Here is a 24,408-nt window from a genome sequence, read left to right as displayed (position 1 = left end):
GTTGTTAAAATTTCATAACGGTAAGTCTGTAATTTGCACATCCAAATCCATGTATACAGTACATTAGGAAGGTTCCGTTCGTAACACAAATCAAGATTCTGTTGAGTGGCATTTAATAGTGGCTCCATAGTGTTTCTCATTGTCATACCAGGAGGCCATGTGTATGTGATGTTTGGATTTAGTAATGAGTTATGTTGCCACCAGCAGTCACTTGGAATGTTCTTGGGTCTGGCAAAATGAAGACCCAGAACATTCCAAGTGACTGCTGGTGCAACATAAACTCATTACAAATCCAAACATCACATACACATGGCCTCCTGGTATGACAATGAGAAACACTATGGAGCCACTATTAAATGCCACTCAACAGAATCTTGATTGTGTTACAAACGGAACCTTCCTAATGTACTGTAAACATGGATTTGGATGTGCAAATTTTACAGACTTACCGTTATGAAATTTAACAACTTTTATTTTCCATATATTCATTATAGTGGTCTAGGATTATAATTTTCATTACACACTTGTATTGCCTTGACAACCAGAGCTATGATAATTAGTTTGACGGCATAAAATTTTACTATCTACGAATTATCTGGTGTCACAACTGCCTGAGTCAAAGATTGTTTGTCTCTCAATAAGTTAGGAAATGGATTATATATTAGTATAGTATTCTAGATTGGCAGCAACCGCTGGTCTATTTTTTCATTTTTTTCCCAATTCAGAACCTTCTTTGATAGATAAGAAGTGGTGTTTGGAAAGCAGGTTTACTAGATAGGTAGGGAGTCTCAGCTTTTCTGAAGAGACTGAATTTGATGAAATTTGAAAAATGACATGTGATAAAAATAACTTTTTGGATATATCACCAGGCACAAGTAATTAAATAGCTATAGTTTCTAACTTATGGCAGCCTAAAATTTTAAATCAGCCGTAGCGATCCGTTTTTTTTTTTGTAAGGATTGTCCACCCACAATCAGGCAGGGAAGAGAGGAACATCTCAGCAAAGACGTGACAAATTGTTTATGCCCTATGCCCTAGCAAGGGGAGGCGGGCAGACCTCTAATCTTGAATCACTGGATAAGTACCATAGAGGGTATATGCCTGGAGTTGCGATCTCTATACTAGTGCTACATTTTTTATTGTTAATGTTTATCAAGTAAGTGTTAGTGAATTTTCAGGGTTTAGTGAATGTTTATTTTAGGGTTTAGTGATGCTTACTGAGTGTTTAAGGTTTGTGAATATTATTGAATGTTTAATGTGCACGTAATCAGTGAATGTTAGTTTTTAGTGAATGTTTAATGTGTAAGTATTCAGTGAACATTTAGTGAGTGTTTAGGGTTTAGTGCATGTTAGTGTAAGTATTCAGTGTATGTTTATAGGCACCAATGATTCAGTGAATGTTTAGTGTGCGTTTAGAGTTTAGTGTATAGTTATGTTTAGTGTTTAAGTATTCAGTGAGTGTTTTGGGTTTAGTGAATATTTGGGTAGTGTGAATGTTTAGTAAGTATTCAGTGAATGTTTAGTGAGTGTTAGTAAATGTCTTATGACTGTTAGTGCTTAATGAATATTCAGTGTGTAAGTGTTTATTGAGTGATGAGTGGATGTTCATTCACTCTGTTTAGTGTTTAATGAGTGCTTAGGGGCTTAACTGAGCATTTATGGTTTAGTGAGAATCTTGTGTTTAGTGAATAGCGAGTATCTGAATACTTAACACATAGTGAGTACTTAGTGAATGCTAGTGACTGTTAGTGTTAATGAATGTTTAGGATTAAGTGAGTATTGCATGAATGTTTACCGAGTGTTTGTGGTAGTGAATATTTAGTGTTTTATGTTAGTTTTAGTGATTGTACATTACTGTTTCGTTTAGTTAGTGTTTAGTGACTGTATGCTAAGGAAAGTCCTGTAATTTTACAAGAACCATTTAGGCTGGGACACTGCTCAGATCCTACAGCAGATGCTTAGGCCTTGACCACAATGGCTGGAGTGCTTAGCTAAAAAGCCAGCTAGTACTATTATGAGGTGTCACTACATTTTCTGCCAGATAATCTTTGCTGTGATATCACCATAGCCAATGCTTTCCATCTCCCACGTCTTTATAAACTGATCAACATAACCTAATGACTGATTTAAGACATTTAGACTGTCTAGCTTACACTGGGGCCCTCCCTTCCACCATTCAGTACTATGAGATTTAGGAGCTGGTGGTTAGACAGCAAGATACAAGAGAACCAGTATTAATAAAAGAAATGAAGTACAAAATCTGAACGTGGAACTGGGAGAAACACCAAATTTGCACAAAACAAGTAATGGTTAAAAGATTAAATAAGACTGAAGAAAGGGAGGAGGACTGAGGGTAAATCAAAGGATAAAAATTGGATGCAGCTGGAGTCAAAGGGGAAATGCAAACACCCTTTGCAATGCCTACTGAGCAACATAAGTGCAATGACCGACAGCATTATTCCCTAGATGGAGATTAAAAAAATTCTAGTTTTGTTTACCTGAAACACAATGCCACTCCAAACCAGCAACCTCTCCTCTTCTTCCCTCTCCCCTCCTCTCCGACTCTAAATGAATAAACAAGTCTTCCATTTCCATTAGTCATTTACCGATATACTCATGCTATGTTTGATATTTATAAGACCAACTTTATGGCCAAATATTTTGGGTCGAACATTAAGAGGTATAGTTTTGGAAAAGTGCAAGATTTCGGAACTAGGACAGGCCTAGGCTTTGGATTTCCCAACAATAAATAAAAATGTTGTTTTACCTATCTGAGAATTTTTTATTATGTTGTTTTCTATATCAGAAAAGTGCAAAACTTTTGGGAACTAAGCAAAGCCTCCACCCAATAGGCTTTGGATTTTCTGACAGCAGAGGTTAACAAAGTAGCATTTCTTTCCACAGATGTCGACCAAAACCATTTCTTTATAATAAAGACAATAAATATGAACCTTTTTTTTTTTTTTTTTACTTATCTGAGAATCTTTTATTATTGTTATATTGTTTCTCTTTATAAGTTGACAAACTGAGAATCTTTTATTTTTTATTGTATATTGTTTCTCTTTATAAGTCGGTAAAACTATTTTTTTATAATAAAAACAATAAATATAAACATTGCTTACTTATCTGAGAATCTTTTATTATTGTTATGTTGTTCTTTTTCTTTATTATGGCTGTTCTAGACTATAAGTGTACCCTAATTTTCCTGAATGTAAACAAATATTAGCTGCCATTTGTATTTCATCAACTGATTCTCTTCACTCACAAAGAATTATATGCATATATTTTATATTTGGTAAGAAGGATGTGGTAATTCCCAAAATTATAGTAAAATAATACAATTAGCAAAAACACAAACTTTAGTGAATTAAATATCATGAAAATAAAAAAATCACTTAAAGTTACATTAAGGACACTGCTCTCATCTTGAAATAGCTAATGTTTTCTTGATTTCATCATATGTTTCATTATTGTTATTGGTATCTCATTGGGTAGACACACATTCGGACAGAAATGAATGGTTATTATAGTGTTCACTAGTTTTAGTTGGCTGAAGAGAGATTTAAAGAACAAAAATGATATTGTTATGATACAATAAAGTTTCATACATACTTATCTGGCAGATATATATAGCTAAGACTCCGTCGTCCCCGACAGAAATTCAAATTTCGCGGCACACGCTGCAGGTAGGTCAGGTGATCTACCGTCCCGCCCTGGGGTGGCAGGATTAGGAAACCATTCCCGTTTTCTATCATATTTTCTCTCTTCCACCTGTCTCCTGCGGGGAGGCTGGGTGGGCCATTAATCGTATATATTCTGCCAGGTAAGTATGTATGAAACTTTATTGTATCATAACAATATCATTTTCATACAATAAACTTACCTGTCAGATATATACATAGCTGATTGACACCCTTTGGTGGAGGGTAAGAGACAGCTAACATGGAATAGACAGGTAAACAACATATGTTGTAGGTATAGTAAATAAACCTTGGTTCCTATCTGATAGGTGGTAGAATTCATATGGCTGTTGCCAAGGAGTCTGCATCACCTCAAGAAACTTTAGCGAGATATGTGATCTGTGGCCAAGAGTTCTTGTGGGTCTGCCAATGGGGTCTTATCCACTTACTCGGCAGAGCCTAAAAGGTACTTGTCAATGTTTGCTAATCCCACTTATATGACAATACACCTATGCCTATTGGCATAACTAAGGAGCGCAACACAGATCCCGATAACCTGATCCTAACACGAGGGTTCGCGCTCAAATTGAAAAGTTATATCCCCACACTCCTTTCAAAAACCCAATAATTTCACTAAGTTAAATAACTTTAACTCAAAGTTAAGGATCAGTGTCGGCTCCTTATCCAGTAACATATCCGCAGAAACGTTATAAACCAAAAAGAGAAGGATCTCTCGTAGGTTAACTTGACATCCTTTGTGTAATGAGAAGTCAACACAGAGTTGCCTCTACCGTACAACACAGCTAATATGTCTTATATGACATATTGTTATGTAAAGAACAAGAATTTGCAAAAGCGCGCACTTCCTGCGCTTTCAATTCTCCAGCTGTTTGAAGGAATCAAGTCACTTATGAAGTGTTTAGGAGATCTCCATGTTTCAAAGAAGACCAGGGCTTTCTTGAAATGGATCTCTCCCGTCTGAATCCTGAAGCCTGGCAGGAACCTCACGCCTGGCTGGTGCTTCACTCTTGGTTGGAGCCTAGCGCTTGTCTGGTACCTTTCGCTTGACTGGCGCCTCGCAGCTGGTTGTCGCCTCGCGCCTTAGCTGGAGATTCGCGCCTGCCTGGCGCCTCGCTCCTAGCGCCTGCCTGGCGTCTCGCGCCTGGCTGGCGTCTCGTGCCTGCCTGGCGCTTTGTGCCTGCCTGGCGCCTCGCGCCTGGCTGGCGCCTTGCACCTGCCTGGAGGTTCGCGGCTGGCTGGTACCTCGCGCATGCCTGGCGCCTCGCGCCACTGGTTGGCTCCTCCCCACTTGCCGGAGCTTCGAGCTTGGTAGTCTCTCAAGGATGTCTGGCAATGTCCACATCGACACTCTTATCTGTCTGATATGTTCGCATCTAGCGCATCTGTGCAGGTTGTAGGCCCAGTCTTTCTCCTCATCAGACAATGACAGTGTTCTTGGGGCTGTCTGCCTCCTGGTGTGGTTTTACGCTGTTTTGGCTATGGCTCCTGGTTGGCGCTACATTGTCCGAAAGTCCTGAACATCCACAATAGTAAATAACAAGACTGGAGAAGGGTGGAAGAAATTCTTCCACTTTGAGCTTTGGCCTCTCCGTCAAGGGGAGGTGATTGTAGTCAGCTACATCCAGTATACGATAGGATATCTAACAGTACGAGAGATAAGTCTTTTCCTCCGAGGAGGATCCTTCTTGAGTACTTCCCTTGCACACGAGATCTCTTCTTACATGTTGAAGGGGTTTCTCGTTGCAGAATCTTCCCTATCCTTGCCCGAAGGAAGGGAAGAAGCCTGGAAGTCTAAGGAGACTCCGAGCTGAAATTGGGAGGGACAAAACAAAACCTCTATCTGAAAACATTGAATCAAGGAATAGGGGGTTTTAGTTCTTTTGCCAGACATACTATGCTGGCAAGAAAACCCATTGCCTAGTTTCCATAGAATCTGATGCGAGATTCCAATGCTCAAAAATTCACTTGTCTTCTGTCGTTTAGGACCAAGAGAAACAAAGAATTCCCTAATAAAAACATTCTCAAAGAAGTTTGACGAGGAGCAGTTCCATCTTGTCGGAACATGGAATCTGTGGCCACAAAAAAAGAATCCCATTAGGAAGTACATGATATCCTACTCTTGTCATATTGAGGTATCTGTATAAGATCTCGAAGATCTTTAATCCTCTGCTATCTCCAATTCCCTTTGTAGAGACAGAGTATAGCCTTTTACTGCGTTCTTTGATAGCAGATATATACAAAGGTGATTCTTCCCCCTGAAACGGAGAAAAAACCGCTATGTGGTTCACAGAGTATCGGAAGAGGACAGTTTCCTCATTCCCTCTAGCACGATCTGCAGCAATTCTATGTCTTGGCCATGACTATTGTAATTTACCTTGAAAAAAAAATCCTCTCATTCATGTCCACTTCTGTCAGTCTGCACGCAGACAGACTCAGAGTGGAGAGGTTGTAAAGGTCCATTTATAATAGATGCTGATAGAATATCAAACTCTCTTGGAAAAGACTTCCAAAACATGCTGTGAGAAGAACGTGACCTCTGTGAATCAAACCTCTCTAAGGCCAAAAATGAGGCATAAAGTATTATCCTCTCTTTCTTTGACGCCCTTTATCTCAAATTCTGTAAAGAATTTATATTTATATTATGGGAAAAAAGACTAAAGTTTATTCCCTTTCTATAAAATAAAGATGGCGCATATTGCTACCTCTCTTGGGTTCGAGGAAAAGGAAGCAGTCTATAGGAAGCCTGTTTTGTCTTCTACCATTGTTAAGAGGCTTCGTCTTCTACCTTGTTAAGAGATCTATGAAGAAGACTTTCCGCAGGTTCTCACAAACTCTTTCCTAATAAATGTTAGACATACGTTTTAACAGATATTATCGTCGATCGAGAAGGTTCTCACGGACATGCAAAATCTTGCATCGAACCTCTTAAGGATTTGAGAGAGTCGTGGAATTGGCCAAAGTGATTAAAATAAATAATTTCATCGTTCCTTGTAAGCGACCCTTTTCCGATTAAATGGGTAACGAAAACAGGAACGAATCTTGCCGTTACCGAGCCTGCTGTCCGAGAGGCTACTGGACTCTAGATTAATAAACTCGCTAAAACGAGAAAATATCTTGGATGGTGCTTTCTGGCGCAATTTTGCACCAGGTTGGCCAGGCTGGCGCTTCTGGCGCAATTTTGCACCAGGCTGGCGCTTCCTTCTAATTCATTTAGGTTATGTGCCAGAATATCTGTCCTGCCTTTATAGTACCCGACATCCTTTCACATGTTAATTCCGTTCTCAGTAGGAAAAAATTTTTATATACGTAGTATAGTCCATTCAGGGAAACAACTTCTGCCACGAAGAGAATGTTTCCCATCCGACTCATCCATCTTCTCCTGAGCAGGTACTCTAATAGCCATGCTTTCGTAAGCATGAGAGCATTAAATAATATAATGTTCTGCTGCGATAGAATCCTTTAATAATGTTACCTACGGTAAACAGCATTGGAAAGGTGTAATATCTCTCTTATTGAAAGCTTCTTAGCAAAAGGCAGACAATATTTTATGTTAGCTTTAACTATCCCCCTCAATCCGAGGCTAAGACCGCGATTGTAGGGGAGAGATACGGATAGTTATTCCATCCCGCAGGAGAGAGAGATGTGACAGACCGCTCATGACCGACACCTACATGGTACTGCGGTCTAAGCATAAGCGATAGCAGTCTCCGTAGCCGTCTGGCCTTACTCTTCTAGAGTTGCCAGCTACTCCATTTAATAAAGGAATCTTATAAAATTATTATTGAGTTTCAGGAAGTTCTTATTAAAGCATATTTAAGCGAAACTTTCGATAAATCTAGAAGCCAAGTAGGTGTTGTCTTAACAATCCCTTTAAGCGTAGACCTTACTAGGAAAGTCCTAGAAAGGATACTGGTAATTGAGTTGCACAGCAAAGAAGTAACTACGGTATGTGTTTATGATTTGACCGTATCGTATTCTCATATAGCAGATACTCTACTACCTTCTACTATCTTCGTTCTTTTCGTTAATAGAACGATAGAAAGAGTATATATCTCTCCTTAAGGAAGGAAGTTAATCCAGAGGGAACTTTTTAAATCTTCGTGATTGATTTCCTCATAAATCGCGGAAAGGAAGAAACAAGAATTCCTGTTCATCTCTAGGGTTTACGGAAGGAAGTAGATATTTCCTATCCGCCATCATACCCACATCGATGAGATTCTTATTAAGAAAAACTCCCAAAGCTCTTGCCTCCTCATAACGAGGGAAGAGCATGAATGAAGGAGAGAGTCTGCATTGAGAGGAACTGCCTAACACAGGAGTCTTCTGAATAATGAAAGGGCTTCTCTAGTATCAGAATCCTTCTGACAAAAGACGACGGCTGCCTGTGCGACATCTTGCACCTTTGCCAGGGGAAAGTTGCTCAAATTAAAAACTCAAAGAGGAGCCTCGCGACTGACCTCTCTCTCAAAAGAAGATTTTGGAAATATTCTGGGGTCTGGCGCCTGGATCCTTGCGCCTAGCGCCGTGGCGTCTGGAAAAGTTACCGCGCGCCTGGAATGTTCCGCACGCTAGAAAGAAAGGAGACTCACTCCTGGAACGTTCCGCTTGCGTGGAAGGTCCCGTGCGCCCTGATAGTTAAAAAATTTCCGAGTGCCTACTAGTCTCCTTTTAGGAGCCTCTTGCCCGTAAACGTTCAATGGAAGGATCCTTCTGATTTCCACTCTACTATAAGGCTCCTCGGTCTAGCCGTCTGTTTTCTCTTTGAAGGCGCCTTGCGCCAAGAAAAATTTTCCTGGAACGCGGCTTGCATTTGGCTGTAGGAACGCGGCTCGCGCTAGTCTGTTGGAGTGCGGCTCGCTGCTGGCTGTTGGAACGTGGCTCGCGCTTGCTTGTTGGAACGTGGCTCTCGCTTGCTTGTTGGAACGCGGCTTCCTGGCTGGTTCTTCGCTTGTAGTCCAGTTGGCGCTCAGTGTTCTCTTAGTTTTCAGAGAACGCGCTAGATCGTCCGAACTCCAAACATGTACATTCTTCGTCTTTTTGGACGTAAGATGAAGAAACTGAAGAAGAGAAGCACTTTTTTAAGGATGCCTTTCCAATGGCTATCCCTGGCAGTCTGGGACTTTCTACAGATCCTGCCGAGGGACGCCCGATCGGTGGGGATTCTCCATAACCTCCGTAAGGCTTTCGACTTTCCTTCTCCTCTGGGCTTGTGAGCTTGGAAGAGGTCTAGGCCTGAGAGCGAGACAGAGCCGATCGGACGCACCCTCACTATTTTAGGACGCCTTTCCAATGGCGACAACTGGCAGTCTGGGACGTTCTACAGATCCTGCCGAGGGGATGCCTGATCGGTGGGGATTCTCCATAACCTCCGTAAGGCTTTCGACTTTCCTTATCCTCTGGGCTTGGGAGCTTGGAGCAATCTAGACCTGGGAGCGAAAACAGAGCCGATCAGAACGCACCCTCCACTGCACTGGGAACACTAAATTCACTTCTTACCTTATAAGAGCTCGCATTTTTGAGCTACATCGCTTATCTTCAAATTTATTAATTTGTAGATTCTATAGAGTAAGAAGGAGATGAGGATGCAAAAACTACTATTACTGTTTAATACTCAAACTGCTCGTTAGCAAGAGAGCTATTAAAGCTTCTAAAGGAAGCGTAAAAAGTTGTTATGTGCTTTCCTGACTTCCTAAAGTAGGAAGTTAGAGTTTTATATTTCCTCAATAAAGTTCTAACACTTATTACACGTATTAATGAATAAATATTAATATTTCCCTTTCTTGCAAACTAAATGAGTGCTTCTACCGAAAAGTTCGGATAGTTAACGTAAACAATTCTTCGAAATTTTCGAAGCCAAAGTATTAAAACAAATTAATATGCGTATGCCGCCAAACAAAAGACCCAGTACTTCCCTGCAAAAGATAGCCCAGATGATCGATGGCGATGAAATCCAAAAGCAAGTCAGGGGAGGAAACTGCAAACGTTGTTTACATTCCAAGCGACAGAGAAAATATGATAGAAAACGGGAATGGTTCGTAATCTGCCACCCAGGGCAGGACTGTAGATCACCTGACCTACCTGCAGCGTGTGCCACGAAATTTGAATTCTGTCAGGGACGACGGAGTCTTAGCTATGTATATATCTGACAGGTAAGTTGATTGTATGAAAATGTATGATTACTAAACTGTTTGCTAGTTTACAGTGATTGCTTTTGGCAAGCTTTCGGAAGTTATGACAAAATGATTGTAAACAAAGGAGGTCGGCATTTTTGTTTCCTTCTGTTTATTATAGTTAATTTTGATTATTTGAAATGGGTATATACTGATTTTTTATGCATTTTACTGGCATATTCTAATTAGGCTTTCAGCTTCTAGTTTTAGATGTCAGAATCTTTAGGTTAGGCTACGGTAGTGATTAGTACATTACTAACATAGCCTAGGCTTATTGCCAGAGACAAAACTCAAACATTACAAGGGGTATATGCTAAAATCTTAATATATGCAGTATAAAATGGGTGTAAAACATTACATATAGTCAAATATTACAAGAGTATATACAGTATTTATTTCACAGAAAACTGGTTATTCTCTCAGTATTTTTTTCTGTCTGGAACGCATTAATTGGATTTACATTATTCCTTAAGAAGAATTACTTTTTCAGATTTTGTACATTTCTGACTTCATGAGAAGTTCTGGATGGATTATGTACAAAAACCAAGGTTCTACTGTATATTGAAAGAAAAAAAATCAGACTAACAACAGCACATGAAAAAGAGATACATATAGGCACAACTTTACTAACAAGCTGCAGAAATTTGAAGATGTTATTTGGGTGGAAACCTAAGAAAAGTGAAGGAGATGAAGAGCTGTCTTAGTAATCTTTGCTTATCAACACTTAGGTACCTCATTGTGGAAAAAGATAGTACCCATTGACTTGATTAGCATGCCTGCACAGACCCCTCAAGTTCATCGAAATTAAATTAAACATTGAAAAGATGAGCACTTACATATTTTGATAATGCTACAATGGGGAATGAGGAAGATATGTATACTAGCAAAAAGCTTAATATCCCAAAAATAAAAAATGTATTGTATATATCTGGAGATATATATATAATTATATATTATATATATATATAGTATATATCGATTAATATATATATATATATATATATATATCTCAAGCTATCTTTTACCTCGCCTTATCTCTGCTACATTTAACTCCATGGCTACTATATAAAAACTCCCTGGATAAAATGACTAAGCTAATACAAGGTATTATATAACACTTTCTGGACTAACATTATTATTTGGTATTCTGCATTATCTATAACAGGAAATAGATAATTCTCACCTGTGTATTCTATCCACACGCTGAATGTAAAAGCAGTCAAATGACTCCACGAAGGCAATCTTGACCTCCATATTTCTATGAAGTGGCAACTCCTCAGCAGCAACAATATTTACTTCAGTGGAAGGCATCTGAACTACAAGGAAAACTTCATCAGATTCATTTATGTCGACATTATTTTTGGTTAACGCATCCTTCATGATCTTATACTGAGGGCTGCATTCATTCAGTAAATTCTCAGCATTTTCTAACCAAGTCAACCATGCTCTGTTATCTAAATCCTCTTTTTCTAAAGGAATGCCTGCTTTGGCACACTGTTCCTTCAAGATGCTCATGTGTTCTTTGTTATCTTCCCCATATCCACCAGTAATGAGTCGTGACCTAAGTGAGCCTCTCCGAATTGCATCCTTTCCAACTCGAAGGACTTCAACAACAGGGCTAAGCCAAAGTGTGAAGTTTAGGGCCAAGATTATACGGCCTAAAAACTTTGAGTTCTTACCATGATTACTAAAAATTTCATTTACATAATGGGATGCATGAAAGGTCCATTCTGTATCGTGATCAAAGGGTTTAATACAACATAAATACACTTCAACTATAAGTCCTGGGATTAATAAGAACTTTGGATGGATAACAAGTGCCGATGAAAGCTCAACACTTATTTCACGTCCTTCATCAATGAGAAAAACAACGATGTACACTTTGTCTTTTTTATAGTTGATGTTATCTATTTTTCCTCTGGCCCAGTTTCCTTTGTCTTTGTCCTTCACAACACAAAAAGTTCCTATCCTTGGGCACTCCAGTTGCCTGTGGTTTGATTGGTCTCCATAATGATTTTGCAGAGCATAAAACAATTTAAGGTAATGGAAATCCAAACTAGTTTTTGGCTGGTTTCCTCCTTCACTGTATTCAATTAGTCGCACTAAGAAACGAGATGCATTAATAATTCTCACTACATTAATGTGACTTCTCCATACCTTGGCAGCTCATGTGGTATATCACTATAGTTTACATCATGTCTAAACTTACACTTAAACTTCTCAGGACACCTGCCATAAGCTTTAAAGTAATAACATAATGCCTTTGAAGCTTTGGCTGTTGTCTGAACACGAGGTAAAGTCATGACAGACTGGGGAATCTCTTGACAAATCCTGGTCAGCTCCCATATAACTTCACTGCTTGATGCTAAAATGTCATCTGTTAAAACAACATGTGATTCACACTTCGAATCTGGATTTATGAAATCTGTTGAAAATTTTTCTACCATGAAAGCATATCTCAACATGAATGAAGACAAGCTCTTTGGCAGATAAGGATGAAAAATAGCATCTGCATTAGCCAAATTATGATGAAGCAGATGATAAACAGATTTTTCATAGACAATCATTGTTAAGGCCTGTGTCTCATGCCAATCATTAACAATGTGACATAGCTGTCCCATGTCCATGTTACTTGACACACAAACAACATGAACAGCTGCAGCTTCCAACAATCCCTTCAGAACAGTAATTCCTTGTTCATCATTCACAAATACTATACATTTCCCTTTTCTGAAATTTTCTTTAATAAGATGGGCAACAGTGCTTAGAACATCACATGCTTCCTTGACATGATGAATGCATGTTCTAACACGACTACAAATAGCTGCCTCCACAGGAGACGAAATGATAATCCTTGGGGTCAAAGCACATGACAAATTACTGACTAGAGACCTTAACATGGGTGTCCAGGATGAACTGGTAAGAACAATTTGCTTTTGATAACTTTGCTGTCCTTCTGCCCACCATTTCAGCAGCTGCTTTATCTCGTCAGCAAATTGATTTAAGCATAAATCAACATCATCAATGACAAAATAAACACATCTATTTAATGATGTTGCAGGTAAGCCTTGTAATTCTGTGTTACTTTCCTGTCCATATGCAATAGCCTTCCCTGTTAAAAGTCTGACAAGACATGGGGGTGTAGTGATAAGTATGTCACAACCTGCAAGCAACTGGGCTTTTGTAGCCATTTCTTCTTTGCAACCACAACCTCCCCAAGCTGTCATTATTTTAAGAGATACAAGAGTACTAGGTAAAATGTCAACAAGGCTGTTAGCTGCAGACTTTGCACGTTGCCAATCATTACAAACTACAACTAAAACAGCTCCAAAACCTGGTGGTAGGCGCTTGGTGAAGAAGGGCCACTGATCGACCATTGCTGATATTATAGGCACCATGTACCCATAGGTTTTGCCAGAAAATCGATCACCACAATGACAGTAGAGCTTCCTGAACAAACTGATGGCCAGGCATAAGCCTGTAAGCGTGTAGCTTTCATACCTGCTTTTTTTAACACTCTGAGCAACCTGTAGCATTCTAATAATGTAAATAACATTTCCGTATTGACAACAAACTTTTTCATCAGGGATAATCTCACCCAATACGTAAACTCGAAACAGCTTTGCGATGTTTGGACCATCATTATGTAAGATAAGGGATGAGAATTCCCCTTATTTTCTACTAAATTCACTGGCTTTTTTCCTTTGTCCATATATCTCTGGCATCTGACATAAATGAAGCATTCAATTCTTCTGAAGTGTTCATATGATCTTCAACACTAAGTGCACGTCCATTGCAATTAATAGCAGCAGCCAAATCAGAATTATGTATAATTTTTTCCCCTCTTCTCTGTAATGCATTGCATTTGGTATGACACACTGAATCATTACAGTTTTCACTATAAAATTTTGATGGTTGACCTTTATCCATTGCAAGGTCATCCATTTCTCCACTTATTTTTTTTCCTAAAGGAGAGTCACATGACTTGATACACTGCCTAGAATTACAAGTGGTATTTAATGCCATTGCCTCCGACAGAGTCACTCCAATTTTACTGTTATCACTAAATTCCAACATGTCAGTTGATGCACAAACATCTTTGTTTCTACAACTAGTCTTATTTGGTTCTGAACTTTGCAATTCTTTCAATAATTGAGTACAAATCCATTTTGGAACACTGTGCTGCTTCTGTGTAAAAGGAGTTGATGCAGCATTCTCTTCAGTATCATGTATAGCTTTGTCGATTTTTGCTACAGACTTCGTGGGTCTGCATAAACTTCCTGTGACAACATTGGTCAGAACCCTCCCATGGTTGATAGGTGTCCTGTCACGAGACATATCACAAGAAACCTCAGGATAACAAGGTGCACCCTGCTTCTTTTGTGTATTGTCACTATCACAATTCAAACCTCTGAAATTTCCAATCAAAGGAGGCATAACAGTCACTCCTTCCAGGAACCTTGATTTCTTTGAGCATGTCATGCCTTCAAAGGGCTAAGAAAACTCTTCATCTGAGAGCTCCGAACATTTTTTTCTAGATTATTATTGTTAGGTAAATGAGCCATGGCTGGACAATCATTGCTAATCTCCTGTTCTTTACCACTTGGCGATGAGGATATACTGCTGACAGGCAAATATGTCACCGGTTTTGTTTTTTCAGGGATTACTGATACCTGCATATCTGAAACAACTGTATCCTTAAAATGAATATGTTTGGTTTTAGGAAATCGATTATTTCCTTTCCTACAATTCCTTCTTCTTGCTTAGCTATTTCTACTGCACCCATAGCAAGTATCAGATAGTTCAAATGATGAAGTTTTTGGAAGATTGGTCAAACTACTTGGTGAACTACTGATGGACATACTACCCATTGACAATCTGAAAAAGGCAAAAGAAATAAATTTGAACATACCAATCTAATACAAATATCTTACATGTATAGTGGTAAGAAATCATTTTGAATCTTTTATACTTTTTGAAGCAATACTAAAATCTATTTCCTTAACCCTTTGATTGCGGCTGGGATGAGGTCTCACAGGTCCCCAGAACCCCGGAGGTTTTTTCAGACAGGGAGTCACCTGTAGTATGCTACCAGACGCACGAAAACATAATCATTGTAACAGCTCGTTCTTTGTTGTTTTTCTACGAATTAACCGGTTTTAGTTTTATGATAACATTTTGATAGTAGTCATCCGTAAATATGTTATAATATGTAATTATGTAACATCACAAATAAATAAACATATCATATGTACTATATATCGGGGTTTACTGTTGCCAGAGGGTATGAGTACGTACTTCACTAATTGCGGACGACACACTTTTTTTTTTTTCTTTCTTTCTTTTTATTCTTTTTGAATCCTAGAAACACATCTACAGCATAGTTGAATATTTGTGTTAATAGTTATTTGCATATCCGCCAGAAAAACTAATCATGAAAATATGATCATTTTATGTTTCCGCTTACTATTCCAATAAGTGATACACACACAAAATTGAGATTTATCATTTTTCAAGAAAGGCAGAGAGAGGAGAGATGAGAGCGAGAGCGAGAGAGAGAGAGAGAGAGAATTTACCAAGATACATACCCTCTAATTGTACAACAATAACTCCAATAGACACAATTACAATAATGGTTGTGAATGAGGACATCACTGATTATATATTAAACCCCATTTCTGAATGATATTCATAGCATAAACAAGTAACCAGTCGACAAAAAATACCATGCATAGTTTTAGAAATTATGATTTATGAACGCTTTGGGAGCTCTTATATAAGACTAGCATGGAATATGTTCTTGTCTCGATTTTACCATTCATACACACACTCAGACTTATAAACTCTTGACTATGGGATATTTACGATATATTTAGTACTTTCTGTCAATCATGCTTTATATTTCAACGATATAGAATAACTTCTAATAACTTATTATACATTCTTGGAAATAAATAGGAATTTTATCTATTCAAGATTATATTTTTTTAGATGTATGTAGGAATTCTTCTCGGATATTTACATTATTTGTTACACCATTATTCTAAAACTGCTATTTAGAAAAAATAACTATCTCCGACATTCCATGATAATGAGAATACCGTGTTTCTTACCAGGAAAGTGTTTATGTGTGAGAGAGAGAGAGAGAGAGAGAGAGAATACCGTGTTACTTACCAGGAAAGTGTTTGTGTGTGTGTGTGTGTGTGAGAGAGAGAGAGAGAGAGAGAGAGAGAGAGAGAGATGAGAGAGAGAGAGAGAGAATACCGTGTTACTTACGGGAAACCGGAAAGTGTCTGTGTGTGTGTGTGTGTGTGTGTGTGTGTGTGTGTGAGAGAGAGAGAGAGAGAGAGAGAGAGAGAGAGAGAGAGAGAGACGAGAGAGAGAGAATACCGTGTTACTTACGGGAAAGTGTTTGTGAGAGAGAGAGAGAGAGAGAGAGAGAGAGAGAGAGAGAGAGAGAGAGAGAGAGAAGCTACTGCCAGATAATAACTCAACACTAAGAAAAATTGGAATATCTTTTTGTGCCATATAAAAAGGTAAATCATTTATATGGGACCAGGTTAAATGAATAAAAGGAGACATTATAATTGTTCCCCCAGAGACTCTCCATCACCTGTGAAAATTATTCTAGCAGATTATACGTTTGCGTATACAATGGTGAATTCTTTTGTTATTTTTAGCCTAAGCAATAAAGGTTATTGCAAAAAGGACTACAGGTGGTCGTCGGGTTACGACGGGTCCGGCTTATGACGTTCGAGGTTACGACGCTTTTTCTTAAATATTCATTGAAAAATCCGCCCTGGGTTACGACGCTTGTTCGAGGTTACGACGCTGACGCTTTCGACGCTCCGAGTTACAAAAAACGCTTTTAAAAAACACATACTATGATAGATAAGAATCCTCCTTTATAGTTTAGCACAGTTTCTTCTCTCTCTCTCTATCTCTCTCTCTCTCTCTCTCTTTGTATTTTCCAACGAAAATAATCACTATAATTCTCTCTCTCTCTCTCTCTACTACAAAGATGTATGTTTTTTAGTATGATAAATAAATGATTACTATTTTCAAATATTAATATTAATTTATACAGCAATAATATCAATTAATTAAAGAAAATACTATAGTGAATTAGTAAGATTTTAGCTTACATTTAAAAAATTATGGAAGAATGAAGGAAATCCCAGTCTTCTTCAAGTAACTTCCAGTAACCTTTTCTCGAGATTCAGGTACTAAAACTGTCAGATATATCAAGTTCTGTGACAGCCAGGAGGGGGAAAATCTGGCGGGGAAGAGCTGCAGTGTTGCAATCACGTGGTCCTGACATTTTCCCCCCCCCTCCTCTCTCTCTCTCTCTCTCTCTCTCTCTCTCTCTCTCTCTCTCTCTCTCTCTCTCTCATTTACTGATACTTGAGATTTTTTATGTACTTGTACTATTTGTTTTTTAATACTTTCAAATAATAATAATAATAATAATAATAACTGTAATTACAAAATTCATATGTGATAGTATTTTAAAGAATACAATACTACTAATCTATCCATGTCACTTTTAATGAAGGTTAACTCTCTCTCTCTCTCTCTCTCTCTCTCTCTCTCTCTCTCTCTTGTGCCACACAAGATAATAATGGGTCATAGTGGTACTCCTCCCTCTCTTTCGAAGCGTTATAAGTATTTTTTAGAGAACAGAGAGAGAGAAAACAAACCTCTCTCTCTCTCTCTCTCTCTTTTACCGAGATGAAAGAATTTTTATGGTACTAGTATGTAAAATGTTTATTGATAATTTCAGTTATTTAACAATAATAATAATAATAAAACTTTAATTACAAAATTCATAATGGTCATATTTTAAAGAGATGAAAATGACCTTTCCATTTCACTTGTAAGGATAATTCCTCTTTGTTACTGAGATGAGAGAATTTTTATGGTAGATGCACGTGTTATTATATTTTCAAATAATAATAATAATAACAACAGAAGTACTAATAATACGATAACTAATTTCAAAAGAAATTCTTCCCACCTCAACTTGAGTGACACTCGAGCTTAAACAATGCCATACAATGGTCAAACGAATTTAATGGTTTTATGTAATCTCTCTCTCTCTTACTGAGATGAGATCATTTTCATGGACATGTATGTAATAAGTTTATCATTAATATTTCCAATAATAATACTATAAGTACAAATTCATATCTGAGTATTTTAAATACAATAATCATTCCATTTCTCTCTTTTAAATACTGTAAGGACAACTCTCTCTCTCTCTCTCTCTCTCTCTCTCTCTCTCTCTCTCTCTCTCTCTCTCTCTCCACAAGATACTTGTCATAAATTTGGTGTTTCTACTTTCTCCTTTTATCTCTCTCGCTCTCAGCAAAAGAATTGATAGACACAAAAATAATTGCAGTCCTCTCTCTCTTTCTCTGGAGAAATATATGTACGTATTTATGGGAGGGGGAAAAAGTTGCCTACAGACATTCATTCAATCTATTGAAACCGTAAGGAGTCATCTCTCTCTCTCTCTCTCTCTCTCTCTCTCTCTCTCTCTCTCTCTCTCTCTCTCTCTCTCTCTCTTGTATTTTAAAGAAAACATACAGTAATGTGAATACACAGTGTTGCACATGAAAAAAGTAAATAAGTGATAATTTTAGAGATACGGCCCTAGAAAAAATTGCAAATTAGTAGTGAAATCCTTTTCCCTGTGGACATGTTTTCAAGAACGTCGTTCCGGCTTACGACGATTTTCAGGTTACGACGCGTCTTAAGAACGGAACCCCGTCGTAACCCGGGGACCGCCTGTATTAGACATCCTAATAATTGTCTGTCGTCAGAAATTTCCCCAATGTTTTATATTCATCTATTTCCTATTCGCCTTTCATACCTTGTCTCCGTATTCCGAATGAGAAAAAGAGAAACAACCTCTAGGGCATGAAGCGATTAGTCCTGGTCCCACCACAACAGGTACGCGCGCTGCATGGGTCCGTATAAGTACTCGCTCTAGCCGGGATTATTCATAGCCTAAAGGAATCCTTACCAATAACACGCGGCCCCAACGTTCCTGCGTTGCTAATCACTTTTATTACAAGTGGAGGAAAACTGAGTTAATTTCTTTCACTAGAGCAGTAGCAAAATAAAAAAAAAAATAGTATATTATATACTCAAACACGCACGCACAAACACACACAAAATTGCGCGCGCGCACACACATATATAATATATATATATATATATATATATATATATATATATATATATATATATATATATATATATATGTGTGTGTATAACTGAATCACGAAAGTTTAGAACAAGATGAATGCATAAATAAAGGTGCTGTGTGCGTGATATATATATACGTATATATATATATATATATATATATATATATATATATATATATATATATATACATACATACATATACATACATACATATATATATATATATATATATATATATATATATATATATATATATTATATATATATATATATATATATATATATATAGTAGATGCATGCATACACGCACACACACACCTTTATTTATGGATTTATCACGTTCCAAACTTTCGTGATTCAGTTATGCATACATACATATGTATATATATATATATATATATATATATATATATATATATATATATATATATATATATATATATGTGTGTGTGTGTGTGTGTGTGTATGGATGCGCATTTGATTGTACATATGCATGATGCATATTTGTATGCATGTGTGGACATGTACTTATATACTCTAGAGGCCAGAAAAAGCTGCATACACTGCACAATTATATATTGTGATCAACAGTAGTATGTGTGTTTGTTTGTATTTTGTATGTATACATGCATATATGCATGAATGTATGAATGTATACACTCTTGATATATAAGTACATACATTCATACATACATATATATTTACATTATCATTTATTTTTATTTATTTCTATGTGGACGCTTGTATATGTATGTATGCATGCATGCATATTTGTATGTATGTATGAAGGTATGTACTTATATATCTAGAGTCCACGAAAACGCTGCATACACTACACAATTATAAAGTAGGCGCCGAAAGTCTTTACATTCCAGTGTAATTTAGGCAAACGCATACATGCGCACCCCTTTTCGTCCTGTAAAGTAATGCAAAAATTTATGTTAAGATTTTGAAAATGGTGTGTCAGTTTACCTTAGACGTTCTAGTATTTGGTAGCACCAAATTTGTTCTCTTTAGCTGGCAGATCTCTGGTTCGATACTGTTCCAAGCAGCGATGATGGCGGCTTTTGAGTTTTCTCGATATTGGACTATGGACTAAAATCAGGGAAAGTCACTTAAAAGCTCCACACCACAATCCTGCAACCAGTTCCTAATCAATGGCGTTGTGTGGCACCATGCGCTGTCTTGCTGAAGAATTGAAGCACCTGACTTCTCAAAGCTCCCCTCTAAATATTCATTTTGTACAACGTAATAAATGTGCTGGTTCACTCTTTCATTATTTTCAAATATACACGATTCCCCAACTCCCTCATAACCCATAGAACCCCATACCATCAAAGTTTTGGGAAGCTTTACACGAGGACGAATAAAGTTTGTCACTGCACTTGTTAAAGCGGGGACTTCGCCAAACTTTCGTTGAAGTGCTTGCCTAGCAATGGAATGTGGATTCGTCAGTGAACAACACTTTTTTTTTTTTTCCAGTTATTAACGTCCCATTTACCAAACCTTTGAAAAAAAACTTTCGTTTCTTAATATGGGCGTCAGTTAGCTTGCTCTTTCTTAGGAGCCACAAAAACTCTTGAATCCCAAACTGCGTGACAAGTAGTCTGTAAAGTACGTATTTTACACCAAAAATTTCCTAAAAATTCAGGGTTTTCTTCCCTGAATTGACGATTGGTGTGTGAAGGATTAAGCTCTGCTTCCTTCTCAGTAGCAAAATAGATCGTTCAGACAGCAACGGGGGCCTCCCAGACTTCTTGGCGGAAGAGGTACCTCTCTCTTCCCTGACGCCTTGTACCTCGCAACAATGTTCTGAACTGTTCGACGCTTCAAATCTGTCTTGCCGCACAAGTTCAGCGGTATTTAACCTAATTCAAAACACTGAATGACCCTTACACGATCATCCTAGAAAGTATAAGGGCCCACCATTACGCATAAAGGCACAGGGAATGGCAAAACAAGGGCAACACCACGTGAGACAAATCCTGACAGGAGTGCCAGCAAACAAATCGACTTCACGACGGCTATTGAGCTGATGATCAGTTATTGTTTCCTTAATCACGGACACAGTGGGAACAATAAAAGGTGCCAATTAGCATTTTTCTCAGGCATTTTCCGTGACTGATATGGAGGATTATTTAAAACACTGAAAGTCTTTACGCAGCCTCAGGGTGCAAAGACTTTCAGCGCCAACTTTATATTTGGTCATAAGTGGTTTATAATATGATCCTGGTGAATGTGGGTAGGTGACAATCGTGTTTACAAGTCACATGTTTTATTTTCCGAGATACGTAGACATAAATGCTTTTACCGCAGAACCAGATACGCCTAGGTGTTTTCATCTACCAATATGTCTGTAGATTATTATAAAATCGAGATACAATCCGTTGGGCATCACAAAGTTCCAATATTTTCACTCAAATCTACTTCTTTATTTGGAATATTTTGCTGAAACTAAGCCTTCCCTTCCATACCATCAAACTTTCATCTATGCATGAATCTTGGAAAGATTGAAATTTTCCCTGATTTGCTACGCACATTGACGAACACTAGTTTATTTATCTATTTTATTTCATTTTTATCTGGGTCTCTCCTGTGAATTATCAACGAAATGTTTTTTTCCCTTGTGAATTGTCAACGAAATGTAGAGCTAGAATTCGATGAAATCTGTCCCTTGCCATCAGCCTTCTCATTCTCCTTTTGTCTAGTTTGCCTCAAGCGTAATCAAGTAATCAACGATGCGACGTTTACTTAGATGCGACATGATCATAATCACACACAGGAAGCGTACCATTTCGTTCACAGTAACCTGGGCAAACTTTCGCATATATTTTGGTACTGCATCTCCAATGTAATCAACAAGGAATCTTTGATAACGGTTTGTCTCTCTAATAGTCAGCCATATAAAGTCGTTATCGAAAAATTGAAAAACATGATCTACTTCGAGTACTTCCTTTGAATTTTCATTCGCATTACGTCACTGCCGTCAAATACGAAATCTCGGGCTGGAACTTACTGGCAAACACCACTCCCACATCACCTGAGTCAACTCGCAGTCGCTGTATCCGACCTTCTTTCAACACCGTTACTTTCGTTAAGCAGCAGAATTTTCGTTATTTTCACTGTCTGTTGAAATTTCATCCGTGTCTTTTGCACTAGGCGTATAATTATTCATTTAGATGCCTTCTAAATCCCATTCATTTTCATCTAGAAAATTAACCGAGAAAGTCTACAAAATAATTATCGTCATCGAGAGCTCTTCTCTCGATCTGCCGGCGGTCAAGCTCAAAGATGTCGTACGCTTGACTCCTCCTCTGCACATATGATGAAAAAACAAAAATAATGAATTTTAGGGAAATGCACACATTATATGAATTCACAGTATGACAAACTGGCAAATTGTAACCATATCAACAAACAGGCCAGTAGTCAATCATCAGTCTTCCACATGAAAGGAAATTGCCAGTGACCGTATACAATACAGCCGTGTTCTGGGATACCTTAGGAAACGTATCGTATACGACCCAGTCGTATTCAAACAAGGGTTAATCTAACTACAGAACTGTCTCAAAATACTATCAACAAAAAATCAAACTACTATGTTACATAAAAAAGCAGCAAGTACTGAGAAAAAAAATAAGTAAAATAACTAATTATAAATATTAATTCAAACATGCATCTTTTAAGATGTATGTTTGAAATCCCCACTACTACCTATTAGTGCACACACACACATATACATATTTTGTTTGAATTCTATGGCTTTTTGACAGTTGATCGCCTTCTCATTAGTTTGACAATATTTTTCTGAATCTGCATTCTTCCAAATTCAGCTGGACTAAACAAGGAATAAAGAATTAAACTTTTTGTTACATTTACACATAAAACACAACGCCATAGCTGTTTCTTCAAAGTATAATCTAGACATAAGAGTCCTGTTGTTTTAATACAGTATGCGGACAGATGTGTAGCATTCAATCATTAACAAAAATACAATCTAACCCTGGCATCAAGTACAATAACAATAAATCTATAAATAAACAAGTTTTAATCATACGTAATAGAAATTACAATCTAATAACATTTATAATAAAAATATAATTTAATTTGTGAAAGATCATGAATATAAAAACCACATGTTTTGGTGGTAAACAAAACAAAACCAATTAGGAATGCAGGTCTAAAGATTACGGGGATAGAAGTGGAAAAGGGAGTTATGAAAGCGTGGATTTAACAGGTGTTGTGTTGTTGTCTGTTAGCGTTGTATGTTGTAGGGTGTCTGCTAGATGGAAGTGATCTTTCTACTTCTAGTTGTTTGTTCAATGTAGGCTTGTGCAATAAAATGTGAACAGATTCTGCTATGATTAATCATAGGCGATTATGTTCTGTGTGGATGCTATCTGTATTCTCCATTAGTTCTTGTGTCATGTGGTTGAGATGGTCTATGTAGTGTCAGTGGATGGATCCATTATTTCTATGGGCCTATAAGCATCTTCTTAGGGTGTGGAAGTGTGACCAACATACATTTTTTCAGAGGACTGGCACATCCTTTCTGGGCAGGTAAAGTGGTAAAAGACATTGGTACTGTCTGCCTTGCCTGGGTTTGAGCTGGTATGACTTCTCATTATGATAAAAGCTGTCAAATTGAGTTTACAGTAAATGCATACATTAATTTGTTCCAAGGAGCTTTAGGTATTATTCCTCTCTGATGATGTTGATGATCACCTTTTCTCTTCCTTGAACCAATCATTGTATTCAGTTCGATGATGAACATTTTTATCGTCATCACCTGGTTTCCTAGTTTTGTTGGTGTAGCATGGTTTGATTCTTCTATTATTACTTCTGCAATCAGTTTACCTAGGAAGCCATTATGGTATCTGTCAAGATCTGTTTGACTCTCGATTTCAAGGTGGGTCTCGTGTCATGTGGAGCAGTGGGTTATAGCTCGTGTAATGTAGGCATCCACTACCGATTGCTTATAAGCTGCTGGGCACTCCCAACATGCATTAACCCTCTCCGGTCCAAACGGGCTCAACCTATTGTTTACATTCCAGTCTTCGTCATTTACTACTTGGTGAACAGATGAAGAGTTACACACACTGAAAGTTTTCACAAAATGCTTTCTAATTTTACCTGTGTATTTTTTATCATCACCAAAGTGGTACCACTGGAAAGCTGAAAGTTTATTTTAGACTATAATAAAAATAAAAATTCTTAGCAATAAGATAACAACTAATACTCTTTTTGATGTGATGAAATAGGAGCAAAAATAATTTTCAGCGCTTCTTATTATCGTCTGTCTTCAAACACCAAAAACTATA

General features: G+C 37.6%; 1 pseudogene; it reads right to left on the bottom strand.

The window, feature by feature from the left end:
* The window catches only part of LOC135213885 (uncharacterized), a 244,949-nt pseudogene that overhangs the window by 113,855 nt on the left and 106,686 nt on the right, over window positions 1-24,408 (bottom strand).

The sequence above is a fragment of the Macrobrachium nipponense genome, chromosome 43 (assembly GCF_015104395.2).
Source record: "Macrobrachium nipponense isolate FS-2020 chromosome 43, ASM1510439v2, whole genome shotgun sequence".
Classification (NCBI taxonomy): domain Eukaryota; kingdom Metazoa; phylum Arthropoda; class Malacostraca; order Decapoda; family Palaemonidae; genus Macrobrachium; species Macrobrachium nipponense.
Note: the sequence above shows the minus strand (reverse complement) of the source record. Positions and strands in the feature narration are given on the sequence as shown.